This window comes from Elaeis guineensis, chromosome 1 (assembly GCF_000442705.2).
Source record: "Elaeis guineensis isolate ETL-2024a chromosome 1, EG11, whole genome shotgun sequence".
Classification (NCBI taxonomy): domain Eukaryota; kingdom Viridiplantae; phylum Streptophyta; class Magnoliopsida; order Arecales; family Arecaceae; genus Elaeis; species Elaeis guineensis.
In genome coordinates this window covers 18,829,273-18,843,083 of record NC_025993.2, presented here as the reverse complement: position 1 = coordinate 18,843,083, position 13,811 = coordinate 18,829,273, and the positions used below count along the sequence as shown (strand labels likewise).

Below are 13,811 nucleotides of genomic sequence, written 5' to 3'. Positions count from 1 at the left end.
TTGTCCATAGCCGGGTCGTGGGTGGAGCCCGCTCCCGTAGGATCCGGTGAAGTTTCCCCAGTCGAGGTGAGGACAGAGCCGGCTCCCATGGGAGTCCGGGCGAAGTGATTTATGTCACAAATTGACATAAAAAGTATCAATTAATATCTAAATTATCTAACTTTATTAGAAAATTGATACTTGTTATTATATTTTGTAGAAGAAGAGGTCATCAATAGAAAGAACAAGGAAAGAGGATTCCAACGGCATAAATTTTATGCAAAACGGAGTTAAATTGACCCAGGAATTGAAGAATGAAGAAAGAAGACTCAATTGGGTCAAACTCGAGTCAAATCAGGTCAAAATTGATCAAAAATCAACTGAATTGTTGATCTGGTTAGCCGTCTGGTCCACAGCAACAGGCACATGGACCATGGACCCATCGGCGCACCATAAACCAGCCAATCAGCGAGTCTCGGCTCACCGCAATGCATCGCGAGCCCGGTCCACGCACGCGGTCCAGGGCTCATGAGGAGAGAGAAGAAGGTCCGAAGGGCAACCTGGTAACTTCACATCACTCGATGGTCCGATCAAGATCCAACGCTCCACATTTTTGCACCATCGGACGGCCACCATTGCAGCCGATCAAGATCCAACCGTAATCAAGGCAATTGCAAGAATGAATGAACACTAGGACAACACGGGATCCTTCTGCAGCGCGATCCAACGGATGAAATCTTCCAGCGCCTTGATCGGATGGTCCGCGATGCATCCGACCTGATCCCATCTCTGCAACGCGATCCAACGGCAGCGCTTCACCCAGATCATGATCCGACGGCCCAGAATCGCTCCTGGCTTGATTTATTAGATGAATTGGGTCCTTTAGATGAAGATCGGACGGCTGAAATAATTTCTAGGGTTTCTTGATGGATTTAAGTGCTTTTTGAGCGAGATTTGATCCCCTAAACCCCCCTAACAGCCCTCTAAAACCTCTTAGTCCCACATCTAAAGTTTTGAAAACCTTATAACTCCCAAATGCCTATAAAAAGCCCCCAAAGGCCCTTGTTTTAATGATTCTTTCCTTCCGATCAAGCTTGTAACCCTAGATAGTGGGGTTTTTAGCTTTCTTCTCAAGCCTCGAGCTTTGAGATTTTTGTAATAAATTTTTTTTATATAAAATCTTATTTTTATGCAATTTTATCTCTTTACATTATGCAATTTATTTTTCTTGCAATTAGGATAGTTTAATTTATGCAATTTAATTTTTGCAATTAGGTTAGTTTAAATTATGCAGTTTAAATTTATGCAATTAGGATAGTTTAATTTATGAAATTAGGGTAGTTTATTTTTCTACATTTAAATTTTGCAAGTAGATTTATATTATGTCTAGCTAAGCATCCCTTCTAGGGTTTGCGATGAAGCTAGATCATGAGTAGGGGTTTTACATAGGGTTCTTTCTTTTTCTTAGGATTTCTTTTTCTTCCTCTTTTGTCAAGAATTTTTGATGAACTACAGTTGGGTCAGAGTCCCTTCATAGTTCATGCTTGATTCAGTGCATAGGAGGAGAAAACCCTAAGGGATCCTAGTTACTACTCCCCTGTAAAGAATCTTGATGGGTTATCGTTGGGCCTTAGTCCCTTCATAATCTATGCTTGGGAAAGACAAGAGGAGTAGTCGTTAGGATCAATAAGAAAAATTTTAGGTAGAATTTCCTAATCTAGATCTAGTGGATTCAAAAACCCTAGATCCTTAGTCTTATTGTCTTTAGCAAACAACTTTCGATTTTTGATTTTCGTTAAAGCTCGCTTGAGCATAGATTTGAAAATCATTTTTAAACCAAGTCTCTGTGGGATCGACCCGTACTCGCTGTCGTGCTACTCTGCACACTGTGCGCTTGCGTTTTATTTACAAATTTTAAGATTTGCACATCAAGTTTTTGGCGCCGTTGCCGGGAATTTGGCATTTTAAATTATTTTCAAATATTTGTTCTTCATGCTTTATAACTCTCTTTCTTTTTCCTTTAGGTTTCTATATTTAGTTGGTGATTGCTGAAAACTCAGGTACGCTTCTAATTTCTTTTTATTATTTTTAGTTAATTACTTTTCCTTTTAGACCTAATCATTTGAATTTACTTAATCACAAAAAAAAAATATATAAAACAAAACAAAAGACATTTCATAATCATGAAGTAAAATATCAAAATAAAAAAAAAATTCTAAATTAAAATCTTTTACATTCTTGGTCATCTTGTTTATTTGCATTTGTATTTTCATAATTAATCTAAGGGCATCAACCCATTAACAAGATAAGGTGGGGATTTCATTACCCTTCCTTAGCCCAAAAACCATCTCCATCATATTGCATTACCTAGACCTTTAATCTTAAAATCAATTAGACGTCAACCTTAAGAATTCGAGCTCAATAGGACAAGAACCCTAAGAGTTCTACCAAGTTTGAGTTGTTTGATTAGTTGGTGTCTAGGCAAGTCCTGAGGGTGGTTTGTTAAATTGGTTCAGTTGCTGGCCTGGTCAACTCGTTTGGTGTCTAGAAAGGCAACGATGAGTGAACCTCCCACCTCTTATACTTACCTGGCTAACTAGTTAATCAATCTCCACTTGGAAGGCTTGAAGGGTCATCTTGGAACAGTTAGGAGCTGTTTAGATTTAGGTTAACCCTAGGATAGATTGAGTTTAATTTATTGTTTCACTTGTTTGAAAAATAAAAAAAAAATTATTAAAATTTAAATTAATTTGGTTACTTTTCTTTAGATTTAGGACTCCTTAGGATCTTTTCTTTAGAACTTTTTCTCTTTTCTTTCTTTTTCTTATACATAAAAATTTAAAAAAAAAAATTATATAAACATCGAGAATCGTACACCTCGTGTGTGGAGAAGAGTGTCGGGTCGTCTAGTTAGAATTGAGTCAATTCCTGTTGTTCCAATGGCTGAGCCAATCCAACCCATGACCCTTAAGGATTTGTGTTATCCAGTTGGCTCCATCCAACCATCTTGTATCAGGTTGCCACAACCCACAGCTAACAATTTTGAAATCAAACCTCAAATCATAAATATACTTCCAAAATTCATAGGATTAGAGGATGCTTATATATTTATTAGAGAATTTGAGAAGGTATGTGTAACCATGAAACTGCAATTGACAGAGGATGAGGTCAAACTTAGATTAATCAACTTTGTCCTTAAGGATAATGCTAAGAAGTGGCTTTATAGTCTACCAAACTATTCTGTCACTACCTGGGAGGGCTTTGTGAGAATATTTTTGAAAAAGTATTTCCTCCATCATAAAACAGCTAGGATTAGGAATGAAATAAATCAATTTTACCAACTAGCTGGTGAATCATTTTGGAAGTACTTTGATCGTTTCAAGAATCTTTTGACCCAATGCCCACACCATGGAATAGAAACTTGGAGACTATGCCAGATCATCTATGAGGGGTTAGATTCAAACTCAAGAACCATGCTAGAGTCCATGTGCCAAGGCCAATTTATGGACAAAGAAACTACTGAAGCTTGGCAATTCTTAGAAGACCTAGCCGAGAAAAATTTACAGTGGGAAACAACTAGGGAACCTGATAAAGCTACACCTTCAAGAGGAGGAATGCATCAAATTCAACCAACCCTAGCATCAGAGGCCAAGATTGCAACCTTAACACGTAGATTGGAAGCCTTAGAATTACAGAGACCAGCCAATGTAAATCAAATATCTGCACCCATGTGTAAAGGGTGCAATGCACTAGACCATGTCTTAGAAGAATGTTCCTACTCGAATGAGTGTGCACAGGTGAATGCCACCTATCAAGGACCATTGAACAATCCTTATGCACCCACATATAACCCAGGTTGGAGGAATCATCCGAATTTCTCATGGTCCCAGAATCCTAATGTAGGCAATCCAAATTTCAATCAGCAAAATCTAAGGTCCAACCCAGTGATGAACAACCGCCAGGCTTCCATGATAATGACAAGAAAATTACCTCTTTAGAGAAAAGCCTAGAAGCCATGATGAAGACACATACCAGCTTTATGCAAACCACGGGTCAACTCATAAATAATAACACCCAAGCTATAGCCCGTCTGGAAATGCAAGTAAGTCAGCTGGCTTCGACCATTAGTGAACGAGAACATGGTAGGTTACCTAACCAACCTGAGCCAAATCCTAGGAACCAAAATGGTCCACGACCCCAACAAGGAAACCAAGTTAATGGTGTAAATGCCATTCATACCTTAAGATCGGGAAAACAAATAGACAATAAGGTAGTTGCACTTGATGATATAGAGGACTCATCTGCCGAGTCACCTTCTAAAACTACTACCTTTCAACCTCAAGCATCAGAAACTGAAAATTTACCTAGTCCAGTACTTAAAAGTCCTAGAGCTCCTTTTCCAAACAGACTGAAATCCAATAAATCTGAATATTTAGACAAAATTTTAGAGGTATTTAAACAAGTCCAAGTTAATATTCCTCTTTTAGATATAATCCATCAGTTCCAACTTATGCCAAATTTTTAAAAGATCTTTGCACTAGGAAAAGGACCACTAATGTACCAAAGAAAGTATTTTTGGCTGCAAGTGTCAGTTCATACCTATCTAGCCATGTGCCAATTAAATATAAGGACCCTGGAGCTCCAACAATTTCTTGTGTTATTGGAGAAACCAATATAAAAAAGGCCTTGCTAGATCTAGGAGCTAGTGTGAATATCCTTCCATATTCGGTGTATTAACAACTAGGATTAGAAAAACTTCAACCTACTGGGATCACATTACAGTTAGCAGATAGATCTCTCAGGATCCCTAAGGGAATGGTCGAGGATGTTCTGATAAAGGTTGAAAATTTTATTTTCCTGTAGATTTTATTGTTTTAGAGACTGAGCCAGTTGCGAATCCTAAAGGACATATACCTGTTATTTTAGGAAGACCATTCTTAGCTACGGCCAATGCTGAAATCAATTGTCGAAATGGTCTAATGAAGTTATCCTTTGGGAATATGACCATTGAGCTTAATGTTTTTAACTTAGAACAGGAATCCTCTTCTCATGCTGATGTCAATGTAGTCCAAGATGGTATTTATGAATCCATTGACATTAGTGATGATGAAGTCGACCTAGAGTCTAACCCCTGGTTAATCCATGAGTCTGAGGATGTCAATGAAATACTTAAAGAAAATCAGATTATTCAAGAATCGACACTTCCTACTGAACCAATCATTAGATGGTGAAATCATCACCTAAACCATCGATAGAGGAAGCACCCATTTTAGAACTGAAACCCCTCCCAGAACATCTCAAGTATGCATATCTAGGACCCAAAAAAACTTTGCCTGTAATTATTGCATCAGACCTAGATCCCAAGCAAGAGGAGGAGTTAGTGTCAGTTCTAAAAGCAAATCAAGAAGCAATAGGTTGGACCATAGCAGATATCAAAGGAATAAGCCCTTCTATAGTTCAACATAGAATATACTTAGAGGAAGAGGCTAAACCAACAAGAGAAGCCCAAAGAAGGCTTAATCCAGCTATGAAGGATGTAGTTAAAAAGGAGATTCTGAAACTCCTAGATAGTAGAATAATTTATTCTATTTCTGATAGCTCTTGGGTAAGCCCAGTTCAAGTAGTACCCAAGAAATCTGGGGTAACAGTGGTCCAAAATGATGCAAACGAACTTATCCCAACTAGGACCCAAACGGGATGGAGGGTCTGTATAGACTATAGAAAGTTGAATGCTGCGACAAGGAAAGATCACTTTTCTTTGCCATTTATTGATCAAATGTTGGAAAGACTAGCCGGACAAGAGTTTTACTATTTTCTTGATGGATACTCTGGTTATAACCAGATCCCCATAGCCGCCGAAGATCAAGAAAAGACTACATTCACTGTCCATTTGGTACTTTTGCCTATAGACGAATGCCCTTTGGACTATGTAATGCACCAGCAACCTTCCAGAGATGCATGATCAGCATGTTTTCAGATATGATAGAATGATTTCTAGAAATTTTTATGGATGACTTTTCTGTTTTTGGCCTAACCTTCTCCAGTGTCTGAATCACCTGCAATTAGTTCTAGAACGATGTAAGGAGAAGCACTTAGTTCTCAACTGAGAAAAATGTCAGTTTATGGTCAAACAGGGAATAGTTCTTGGCCATGTCATTTCTAAAAGGGGATTGAAGTGGACAAGGCCAAAATAGATCTAATTGCAAGTCTTCCACCACCTAAATCTGTGAAAGAAATACGTTCATTTCTAGGTCATGCTGGATTCTATAGAAGGTTTATTGCCAACTTTAGCAAAGTAGCATGTCCACTGACTAATCTTTTGGCAAAGGATACCAAATTTGAATTTACTCATGAGTGCTTGAAATCTTTTGAATTTTTAAAAAAAGCACTTGTATCAGCTCCAATCATTCATCCTCCTGTCTGGTCTAAACCATTTGAATTAATGTGTGATGCGTCTGATCATGTTGTGGGCGCAATCTTAGGTCAACGGATAAATAAGTTGCCTAGAGTGATATATTATGCAAGTAAAACCTTAAATGATGCGCAGCTTAACTACACCACAACTGAGAAGGAGTTCCTTGCCGTTGTCTTTGCTTTAGAGAAATTTAGATCTTATTTGGTTGGGACCCACACCATTGTTTACACCGATCACTCAGCCATTAGACATCTCCTAGCAAAGAAAGATGCCAAGGCACGCTTAATCAGATGGATTTTGCTCCTTCAAGATTTGACCTAGAAATTAGGGACAAGAAAGGCACTGAGAACGTTGTAGCAGATTATTTGTCCCGAATTCCAGTCGCACCATCTAGTGAACCACCCATCAATGAATCTTTCCCAGATGAGCAACTCATGTCTGTGTCTACTGAACCTTGGTTTGCTGATATTGTAAATTATTTAGCCATAGGTAAGATACCTTCTCATTGGACTAAGCAGGATAAATATAAATTCTTTGCCCAAGTGAAGTATTTCATTTGGGATGATCCTTATCTTTTTAAACAATGTCCTGATCAAATTATTAGAAGGTGTATCCCAGATAACGAAGTCATGAATATTTTATCTTTTTATCATGATCAAGCATGTGGGGGTCACTTCGCGTCTAAGAAAACTGCTGCTAAGGTTCTCCAATGTGGTTTTTATTGGCCCAATTTGTTTAAGGATGCTCATGAATATTGTAAAAGTTGTGCTCAATGTCAGAAAATGGATCGAATCACCAAGCGACACATGATGCCACTCAACCCAATCTTGGTAGTTGAAGTTTTTGATGTTTGGGGGATCGATTTCATGGGACCATTTCCAAATTCCTTTGAAAATGAATATATTCTAGTAGCAGTTGATTATGTTTCAAAATGGGTAGAAGCAATTGCATGTAGAACACCCGATAGCAAAATGGTCATTAAGTTTCTTAAAGAAAATATTCTCTCCCATTTCGGTATTCCTAGGGCAAACATTAGTGATCGAGGAACCTATTTTTGTAACCGACCTTTTGCAACATTGATGAAAAAGTATAATATCACCTACAAATTGCCCACACCATATCATCCTCAAACTAATGGGCAAGTTGAAGTGTCAAACCGACAAATCAAACAGATCTTGGAAAAAACTGTTAGTGCCAATAGAAAGGATTGGTCTTTGAAATTAATTAATGCACTTTGGGCATACCGAACCGCTTTCAAGACCAATCTAGGAATGTCTCCTTATAGGATTGTGTTTGGTAAACCATGTCACTTGCCTATTGAGATAGAACACAAAGCCATGTGGGCCATCAAACAACTAAATACAAATTTGAACGATGCTGGAAACCATAGGAAGCTTCAGTTGAATGAATTAGAAGAACTTAGAAATGAAGCCTATGAAAATGCAAGGATATACAAGGAACGAACCAAAGCATTTCATAATCAATCAATTATGAGAAAAACTTTCAATATCAGACAAAAGGTGCTCTTATATAACTCTAGATTATATCTGTTTCCAGGAAAGCTTAGGTCTAGATGGACAGGACCATTTTTAGTAAAGAAAGTCTTTTCACATGGAGCTGTTGAGATAGAAAACCCAAGTAATGGTGTTATCTTTAAAGTTAATGGTCAACGATTAAAACCATTCTTGGAATTACCTGTCGAGACTGTTGAAGATGCCATGGTTCTTTATGAACCAACTTATTCTGATGAAATTACTTCGAGGTTTGGTCTGGCTGAAGACATAAAACTTAGCGCTTCTGGGAGGCAACCCAGCTTATTTAATTTCTAATACTTTCTTTGTTTTCAGTTTGCTTAGGACAAATAAATTAGATAAACTCCATTGGGGACAATGTCGGTTAAGTTGGGAGGAGAGCTTGAACAAAATCAGGTGTTATCATTTCCTTTTCCTTCTACTATGAGTTATTTCTTGCATTTAATATATTAAAAAAAAATTGAAATAAATTAATCTAGAAAAGAAATAAGAGTAAGTTAGAAAGTATTTGCTAATAAATGTAGTGAGTCACGGAGAAGATTAGCTGGTTAGACTCTTGGTGGCCTAGGTCATTTAAAGACTATTAGCACTTCCAATTGCACATGCACACTAACAAGGTAAAGTAGGTGTTAATTGTAAGGCCAATTAAGGATTTGAGTATTACTTAAATTAGATAATTTTTTCTACACTCCAATTGAAGAAATTTGAATTTAAGGAAAGAGCTACCTGCCTGAAATAAAATATAAAATACAGAGTAAATGTGGATTGCCCTAAGCCTAGTAACCGGGTCTCTTCACCTAAGTCAAGTGTTGAGATTCGCGTCAAACGGTGGTGGGAAGGCCAGGATGCTCAGCAAAAAAAAAAAAAATAAAAAATAATGTGAAAGCTACCTTAGTTCTTTGTTTAATCTGGGGTGTATAGAAAATTAATCGAACTAAGTTATGAAAAATGATACAATTGGCCTGTACAAGTTAATACTGAAATACTAAGTTAGTTATCACTCACACAAGTGCTATAAAACTTTAAGTGTACTCTAAGAAAGCTCCTAAGTAGACTGACTACTGATTCTAATTCGAAGCTCATTACTTAATAATACTAGAAAAATTCTTGAATTTCGATCTTAAATTAATTTGCAAAGGAAGGATCTTTTTGGAATATGATCTTATTTTGGTATATTGCTAAGGGACTAGCAATGATTAAGTTGGGGGGTGTGATTTATGTCACAAATTGACATAAAAAGTATCAATTAATATCTAAATTATCTAACTTTATTAGGAAATTGATACTTATTATTATATTTTGTAGAAGAAGAGGTCATCAATAGAAAGAACAAGGAAAGAGGATTCCAACGGTGTAAATTTTATGCAAAATGGAGTTAAATTGACCCAGAAATTGAAGAATGAAGAAAGAAGACTCAATTGGGTCAAACTCGAGTCAAATCAGGTCAAAATTGGTCAAAAATCAACTGAATTGTTGATCTGGTTAGCCGCCTGATCCACAGCAACAGGCGCATGGACCATGGACCCATCGGCACACCATAAACCAGCCAATCAGCGAGTCTCGGCTCACCGCAACGCATCGCGAGCCCGGTCCACGCGCGCGGTCCAGGGCTCATGAGGAGAGAGAAGAAGGTCCGAAGGGCAACCTGGTAACTTCACATCACTCGATGGTCCGATCAAGATCCAACGCTCCATATTTTTGCGCCATCGGACGGCCACCATCGCAGCCGGTCAAGATCCAACCGTAATCAAGGCAATTGCAAGAATGAATGAACACTAGGACAACACGGGATCCTTCTGCAGTGCGATCCAACGGACGAAATCTTCCAACGCCTTGATCGGACGGTCCGCGATGCATCCGATCTGATCCCATCTCTGCAGCATGATCCAACGGCAGCGCTTCACCCAGATCATGATCCGATGGCCCAGAATCGCTCCTGGCTTGATTTATTAGATGAATTGGGTCCTTTAGATGAAGATCGGATGGCTGAAATAATTTCTAGGGTTTCTTGATGGATTTAAGTACTTTTTGAGCGAGATTTGAGCCCCTAAACCCCCCTAACAGTCCTCTAAAACTTTTTAGTCCCACATCTAAAGTTTTGAAAACCTTATAACTCCCAAATGCCTATAAAAAGCCCCCAAAGGCCCTTGTTTTAATGATTCTTTCCTTCCGATCAAGCTTGTAACCCTAGATAGTGGGGTTTTTAGCTTTCTTCTCAAGCCTCGAGCTTTGAAATTTTTGTAATAATTTTTTTTTATATAAAATTTTATTTTTATGTAATTTTATCTCTTTACTTTATGCAATTTATTTTTCTTGCAATTAGGATAGTTTAATTTATACAATTTAATTTCTTGCAATTAGGTTAGTTTAAATTATGCAGTTTAAATTTATGCAATTAGGATAGTTTAATTTATGAAATTAGGGTAGTTTATTTTTCTGTATTTAAATTTTGCAAGTAGATTTAGATTATGTCTAGCTAAGCATCCCTTCTAGGGTTTGCGATGAAGCTAGATCATGAGTAGGGATTTTACATAGGGTTCTTTCTTTTTCTTAGGGTTTTTTTTTCTTCCTCTTTTGTCAAGAATTTTTGATGAACTACAGTTGGGTCAGAGTCCCTTCATAGTTCATGCTTGATTCAGTGCATAGGAGGAGAAAACCCTAAGGGATCCTAGTTACTACTCCCCTGTAAAGAATCTTGATGGGTTATCGTTGGGCCTTAGTCCCTTCATAATCTATGCTTGGGAAAGACAAGAGGAGTAGTCGTTAGGATCAATAAGAAAAATTTTAGGTAGAATTCCCTAATCTAGATCTAGTGGATTCAAAAACCCTAGATCCTTAGTCTTATTGTCTTTAGCAAACAACTTTCGATTTTCGATTTTCTTTAAAGCTCGCTTGAGTATAGATTTGAAAATCATTTTAAAACCAAGTCTCTGTGGGATCGATCCGCACTCGCTGGTCATGCTACTCTGCACACTGTGCGCTTGCAGTTTTATAAACAAATTTTAAGATTTGCACATCACGAAGCCTTCCAGCAGTTGAGGTTGGGGACGGAGTCCGGCTCCCGTAGGAGTCCGGACGAAGTCTGCCTGTAGCTGGAGTCGGAGATGAGATCTGGCTCCCGTAGGAGTCCGATCGAAGTCTACCTGCAATTAAAGTCAGGGACGAAGTTTGGCTCCTTTAAGAGTCTGGACGAAGTTTACCTGTAAGCGAAGTCGTGGGTGGAGCCTGGCTCCCGTAGGAGTCCGGGCGAAGCCTTCCCGCAATCGAGGTCGAGGATGGAGCCCAGCTCCCATGGGAGTCCGGGCGAAGCCTTCCAACAGTTGAGGTTGGGGACGGAGTCCAGCTCCCGTAGGAGTCCGGACGAAGTCTGCCTATAGCTGGAGTCGGAGACGAGATCTGGCTCCCGTAGGAGTCCAGTCGAAGTCTACCTGCAATTAAAGTCAGGGATGAAGTTTGGCTCCCTTAAGAGTCTGGACGAAGTTTACCTGTAAGCGAAGTCGTGGGCGGAGCCCGGCCCCGTAGGAGTCCGGACGAAGTTTGCCTGTGGTTGAAGTCGGGGGTGAAGTCCGGCTCCCGTAGGAGTCTGGTCGTCGCGAAGAATCCAGACGACGCTGGCGGGGTCCTGCCCGTCGGCAAGACTTGGAAGTGTGGCGGAGGCTCGACCGCCAGGGGGGTTTGAAGAAATGTTGTCAGAGGTCGAAAGTTAGTGGATCCCCGGAGGGTCACCCCCATCACGAACTTCGACTTGGGGGTATTTTATACCCAACAGTAAAGATAATGAAATAGCTATAACTATCCCTGACCTGCACATCAAATAGCTCACATACATCGGTGTGTATCAGGACAAGTAACTCAGTGGCCCTTTCCCCATGTCCTACAAAGGGCAACTTGACCATTTTATTTTGAAAGTAAGATTCACAAGCTGGATATGACTCTGGATTAAGAGAGCCAAGGATCTTATCTTTTTTCGATCTATTTATCATGTCCTCTCCAATATGGCCTAGTCTATGGTGCCACAAGTACTTCTGGTTAATTTTATCTCTGGGTCTCTTTTGGCCTACAGCACTCACTATTTACTCGTTTAAGTTCACATTCGCATCAATATGCAAGTGATAAAGACTGTCAATTAAAAGATCTCATACAATCAATTTATTTCGTAAATAAATAAAATAAAAATCTTTATTGAAATCAATTTCAAAGCCTTCTTGTGCTAGCATAGACACGAAAATCAAATTCTGATTAGCTACAGAAACGTAATAACAGTCTTTTAGATCTAATCTAACACCAGACAGTAATCGAAGAGGATAAATATCAATAGTCTCTGTAGTAATTTTTGCTCCATTACCGACCCAAAGGATCATGTCTCCTTTCCTGAATCTTCTACTTTCTATCAAACCCTGTATTGAGGTACATATACGAGCACTCGAGCCAGAGTCTAATATCCAACTAGAAGAAGAAGAAACCATAATGTTAGATTCAATTACGAGCATGCCTTTAGAAGGTTTATCATCCTTTTTAGTCTTTAGGCTCTCCAGGTATTTTGGACAGTTTCTCCTCCAGTGGCCTTCAGCATGACAATGGAAACAATTTTCCTTTGCTTCAACCTTACTAGAAACTTCCTTTTTTAGCCTATTCTTCTTCTTCTACTTCTTAACAAATTTTATTTTCTTCTTCCCAGTAGACTTTCTCTTGGAAGAGGTTCACTTCACAATAAGAACAGTGCCCCTTGAACTCTTCAAGATTTCTTTTGTAGTGACCAACATATTGACTAGTTCGAGTATAATGCAATCGAGCTTGTTCATATGAAAATTTACAATAAATTGACTATATGAACTCGTAAGGGATTGAAAGATCAGATCCATCTATAATTTCTTTTATATTTCTAGCCTGAGCTTTCTAAGCTCCTCAATATCCTTGATCACTATCATACAGTGCTCATGGACAGACTGTCCTTTATGCATCTTCAGATTGAAGAGTCTTTTAGACACCTCGAAGCATGCAGTGCAGCTCTGCTCACCATACAACTCTTGTAGGTGAGTGATCATAACCCTGCCAGTTAGCACATACTCATGCTGGCTTTGCAACTCGTTTGACATAGAAGTCAATATACAGCACTTAACCCGACTGTCTTCATCCGTCCACTTCTCAAAAGCAGCCCTTTACTCAACAGTATGATGGTTTGGTAATACTATGGGTTCCTGATTGACTACATGACCTAATTTTTTTCTGAGATCAGGATAATCTTGAGATTTCTGAGCCAATCTTTATAATTGGTACCAATCAAATGATTGGTTTCAAGGATGCGGGCTAGATAGTTTGAGGCTGATATTGTTTAACTACGAGAGTATAGATTCATGTTAGACTTTTGTACTTAATGTTATATTTGCTTCTAAAAACTTTAAGATGCAAACAATGACTTATTAAAAATTATATCCTAAAGCCAATCATTTGATGATTATGCTAATTATAAATGTATATGAAATTGATAAATAATAAAAGTTATTTGATATTTTTTATCACAAAGATACATCTTCTAATAAACTCCTATATTGTGATGAAGTTCTTCGGACTATTTTGATCGATAAAAGAGGATTTATCATGTAATTTATAAACTGGTTCATGACCAAACGATACACTATTACTAGGATGATAGCAATATCAAGTGTAGGTCATTGTGTGCCATATGCGTTGGTTGTCCTCGTAACCAAATAGTATGAAGACACTGGTATGGCATGCAGGTGAGATATAGGAGTACATCATCACTGAACATGACTAACTGTAGAGCGCTCTACTGTCAAGGGTAGCTCACGAAGGGTATGGGTATAAGTGTCCCTCCGACCTAAGATCACCACAGTGACTTACAAGCAACTCACTGTACTTTGATA

At 38.5% G+C, this 13,811-nt stretch overlaps 1 non-coding gene across 1 annotated transcript; it reads right to left on the bottom strand.

Annotated features, from left to right (window-relative positions):
* Positions 1 to 3,287: 3,287 nt before the first annotated feature.
* Positions 3,288 to 3,394, bottom strand: LOC140854900 (small nucleolar RNA R71). The gene has a single exon (XR_012137994.1). It is a non-coding gene; the product is annotated as a small nucleolar RNA R71 (small nucleolar RNA).
* Between the last annotated feature and the right edge of the window lie 10,417 nt (positions 3,395 to 13,811).